Source organism: Nicotiana tabacum, chromosome 3 (genome assembly GCF_000715075.1).
Source record: "Nicotiana tabacum cultivar K326 chromosome 3, ASM71507v2, whole genome shotgun sequence".
Lineage (NCBI taxonomy): Eukaryota > Viridiplantae > Streptophyta > Magnoliopsida > Solanales > Solanaceae > Nicotiana > Nicotiana tabacum.
Window position 1 is genome coordinate 136,252,331 of NC_134082.1, and position 5,460 is coordinate 136,257,790.

The window sequence follows — 5,460 nt, forward strand, 5'->3', positions numbered from 1 at the left end:
AATTGAGTGAAGGAAAGTCATGGCGTTTAATCAAATCTAATAGGTAGGGTATACCTCGAAAACAACAATATTTTTTAGAGTGTCACGACCCAAAATCCCAACCCGATCGTGATGGCGCCTCTCATGAGGACAAGGCCAGCCAATCAATAAAACAGTACATCTCTTTATAATTACTTAGCAGGAATAAGTCTAATTCATGGGCAATATAATCTTAAATGCGAAATAAATGTGATAGAACAAGGAAAACCATCCCAACTCAGCCCGAAATCGGGGTGTCACAGGTCATGAACTACTACAGAGTTTACTAATATTTTACAAAGTCTGGAATTATCATAAATAACAAAGATAAGGGAGAAAACGGGTCTACGGACGTCAACAACTACCTCGTTACTCCTAGTCACCGCCTGGCCTGGAAAGAATCAGCGCTCAGGAGCGAACTCAGCTCTGCCTGTATCTGCACACATGGTGCAGGGAGTAATGTGAGTACTCCGACCCAGTGAGTAATAAAAATAAATAACGACTGAAAACATGAAATCTCATAACGGCACAATATAGCGCTATCCCAAGAAGTAAAATCAGTTATACAGTAAAACAGTGAGTATCAGATAATTCTTCTTTTAAAATAGTAAAGACAAATAATTTCCACAGTAAGGATAAATCAAAAGCTTGCCCCTCGGGCTCAATATGTAAATCTCAGTATAGTATCAGCCCCTCGGGCTCACTCCCAACTCACCAGCACACAACATCAGCCCCTCGGGCTCACTCCCAACTCACCACACACAAGCAACGGCCTCTCGGGCCCACTCCCAACTCACCAACACACAACATCAGTGTAACGACCTGATCGGTCGTTTTGAGCTCCGGCGCGTTATTTAGCAGTTTGAGGCCATGAGCAGCTTCATCTCAGGTATATTGACTTGTGTGTATGGTTAGAATTAAAATTCAGGAAGTTTGGTGTCAAATCTAAATGGAAATTCTCATTTTGAAAGCTTAAAATTGAAGAAATGAACTAAGATTGGAATTATGAGTAAACGACCTCAGAATTGGGATCTAAAAGTTTCAACATGGTCGTATGATGATCTCGGACGTGGGCGTATGTCCGGATTTGGTTTTGGACAAACCGTGAGCATTTCAGCGTATATTATGGAAGTTTGTATTTTAGAAGAATTTCATAAATTTGGGTTGGAAGGCATTTCAGATTTATAAATGTCCATTTGGGATTCCGAGTCTGGGAATAGCTCCGTATGGTGATTCTGGAGTTAGGAGCGTGATCGGAAGTGAATTCGGATGTCCGGAGGTCATTTTGAAGTCATTTAGCTAAATATAAAAATTTGAAGGTTTTTGAGAAAATTCGACCGGAAGTGGAAATTTTGATATCGGAGTCGGAATGCGATTCCGAAAGTTGGGGCAAGTCCATAATGTCGAATGTGACTAGTGTGCAAAAATTTGAAATCATTCAGACTAGCTTTTACGTGTTTCAGCATCGGATGTGGAAGTTAGAAGTTTCAAAGTTCATAGGTTTGAATCCGATGCGAATTTGGTGTTGCAATGTTGTTTTGAGCGTTACGAAGGTTGGAACAAGTTTAAACAATGTTATGGGATATGTTGGCATGACTGGTTGAGGTCTCACTGGCCTCGGGTGTGTTTTGGGTGGTTAAACGGACTATTTCATCTTTGAAAAAAATTGCATAAATTTTTAGGCTTCTGTTGTGCACAGAAATTTTAAAACACGGATTTGGCTTATTTCTTTCATTTGGCTTGGATTATTTTGGAGAGAATTTCAAGGAGGATTTCATCAAGCATCAAAGGTGAGTTGTTTCTACTTATTTCCAAGTTAAATAAATGGATTAGAGCTGAAAACTCAAGTAATTTATGGACAAAAATGGTGGTTTAGGGCTTGAAACTTAAGAGAATTAAATGAAGATTTGAGGGGTCAATTGAACTCTGATTTTGGTAAATTTGATATGTACGGACTCGTGGCGAGACGAGGAATCCGGTGATGTGAATTTCATAATTTTTCAAGAAGTGGGCCCGGGGCTCGGGTTTTGCAAATTTCGTGATTTTCGATATTTTTCGAGTCTTTTCGATTGGGTTATATTCCCTTAGCCTATTGTAATGTGTTCATTGTGGTTTTGGCAAGATTCGACGTGCTAAGAAGCAAATTCGAAAGGCAAGGGCATCGCATAGTAGTCTTTTGGTCGTCTTGAGGTGAGTAATGATTTTAAATGATGCACTGAGGGTTTGAAACCCCGGATTGCACAACATACTTCTATGTTGAGATGAGACACGCGTTGTATGACGAGCGCAGGGTCATTTACTGTTGGGGATTGTGACTTGGTCCATCCCAATTGATATTTTTACTGCGTAATTGATAAAGATTTATTGTTTTTCAGTATGATTGGGCTTATTGCCATATTTGGGCTTCGTGCCAATTATCTGAAATCTTTTGTGAATTTACATCACTATTTTTCTCACGAATTGAAATATTATTTGAACTCAGTCCAATTGAATTATATTATTTTGTGAACTCAGCTACATTTATACTTAACTCGAGATTAAATGATATTTATAATGTTGTTGAGTTGAGCACTATTGTTTTACTGATGCCCAAGAGGTTTATGATTATTTTCTGGACTGATTCAGGCCGAGAGCCATATGTGAGGATATGTTGAGTGATGTGAGGAGGATTTCAGGCCTCGACTATTATATGAGGAGGCTTTCAGGCCTCGTGTGTGATGTGTGAAGGCTTTCAGGCCTATTGATATTGCGCTTGGGCTGTAGGAGCACCTCCGGAGTCTGTACACACCCCCAGTGAGCGCAGTGTACCCAGGTGAGTTGGGAGTGGGCCCAAGAGGCCGTTGCTTGTGTGTGGTGAGTTGGGAGTGAGCCCGAGGGGCTGATGTTGTGTGCTGGTGAGTTGGGAGTGAGCCCGAGGGGCTGATACTATACTGAGATTTACATATTGAGCCCGAGGGGCAAGTTTTTGATTTATCCTTACTGTGGAAATTATTTGGTCTTTACTGTTTTAAAAGAAGAATTATCTGATACTCACTATTTTACTGTATAACTGATTTTACTGCTTGGGATAGCGCTATATTGTGCCGTTATGAGATTTCATGTTTTCAGTCGTTATTTATTTTTATTACTCACTGGGTCGGAGTACTCACATTACTTCCTGCACCATGTGTGCAGATACAGGCAGAGCTGAGTTCGCTCCTGAGCGCTGATTCTTTCCAGACCAGGCGGTGACTAGGAGTAACGAGGTAGTTGTTGACGTCCGCAGCCCCGTTTTCTCCCTTATCTTTGTTATTTATGATAATTCCAGACTTTGTAAAATATTAGTAAACTCTGTAGTAGATCATGACTTGTTACACCCCAATTTCGGGCTGAGTTGGGATGGTTTTCCTTGTTCTATCATATTTATTTCGTATTTAAGATTATATTGCCCATGATTTAGACTTATTCCGGCTAAGTAATTATAAAGAGATGTATTGTTTTGTTGATTGACTGGCCTTGTCCTCACGAGAGGCGCCATCACGATTGGGTTGGGATTTTGGGTCGTGACAATCCGCCTCTCGGGCCCACTCCCAACTCACCTAGGTACCCTGTGCTCACTAGGGGTGTGTACAGACTCCGGAGGGTCTGCTACAGCCCAAGCGCAATATCAATAGGCCTGAAAGCCTTCACACATCACACACGAAGCCTGAAAGCCTCCTCATATAACACTCGAGGCCTGAAAGCCTCCTCACATCACTCAACATATCCTTACGTATGGCCCTCGGCCTCAATCAGTCCAGAAAATAATCATAAGCCTCTTGGGCATCAGTAAAACAATAGTGCTCAACTCAACAACATTATAAATAATAGTAATATTTCAATTCGTGAGGAAAATAGTGATGTAAATTCACAAAAGATTTCAGATAATTGGCACAAAGCCCAAATATGGCAATAAGCCCCAATCATAGTGAAAAACAATAAATCTTTATCAATTACGCGGTAAAAATATCAACTGGGATGGACCAAGTCACAATCCCCAATAGTAAATGACCCCGCGCTCGTCATACAACGCGTGTCTCATCTCAACATAGCAGTATGTTGTGCCATCCGGAGTTTCAAACCCTTAGTGTATCAGAGCGAATACAACACAATATGCTAAGGGAACAATACCTAATTGAAAATACTTGGAAAATGCTAAAAATCACGAAGTTGGCAAAACCCGAGCCCCGGGCTCACTTCTCGAAAAATTACGAAAGTCACATCACCAGATTCCTCGTCTCGCCACGAGTCCGTACATATAAAATTTACCAAAATCAGAGTTCAAATGTCCCCTCAAATCTTTAAATCTTATTTTCAAATCCCTAGGTCAAAAATCCCCAATTTACACCTCAAAAACATGTAATCTAGTCGGATTATTCGATGATAATTCAATATTATAGAGTAGAAATAATCACAAGTGGCTTACCTCAAGATTTTTCATGATTGCTTGCTCAAAAATCGCCCCAAACCGTGTTATTTCGCAAGAAAATAGGTAAAAAAACGAGCAGAAATGCAACAGCTTTTAATAAGCAAATCTGGTCGCTAAAGGTGCTAATCTGGTCGCTAAAAGTGCCACACGAGACCTGATGCACCAGCACTCTTTAATTTCACTAAAAAGGCTCTAACCCCTTCATACGAACTCGGAATTAGACGATTCTTGTTCCTATGAGTCACAAATAATAATACGAACACAACCCTTCAATTGAAACTCAATTCGGAGCTCATTTGCCTAGTGCGATATCCATTTCACTCGTTAAATAATTACTCATGTTTCGCGTCAAAAACCTAATCGCGACTTGATGAAATTAGACTAAAATTTCCAGATCAGTCCTATAATTCATTATCAATATTCTGGAAGTCTCAGAATCAAATTTGGATATCTAGAACTAAAAATGAACCTTTAGATCATTACATTTATGCTCAAAACGGCAAAAATCTTCCAAAAACTCTTCCAAAATTTGTCCGAGCCTCATGGGATCCCAACAAAGTATAGTAACAAGTCCCATAATATGACACAAACTTAGTTGTTTCTTCGAATCACCAAAAACAACGCAAAAATACAAAATTCCCTCGGATTCAAGCCTATGAACTTTGAAACTTCTAATTTTCACATCTGATGTCGAAACACGTCAAAACTAGTCCGAATGATCTCAAATTTTGCAGCCAAGTCCAAAATGACATAACGAAGCTACATAAACTCTCGGAATTCCATTCCGAGCCTCAAATCAAAATCTTACCTATCAACCGGAATTCACCAAAATACTAACTTTGCCGATTCAAGCTTAATTCTACACCGGTCATCACAAAAATATTACGGACACACTTCTAAATCCCAAATCACCTAACAAAGCTATCCGAACCATAAAATTTGCATTTCGAGCGCTCTAACACATAAGTCAATATCCGGTTGACTTTTCCAACTTA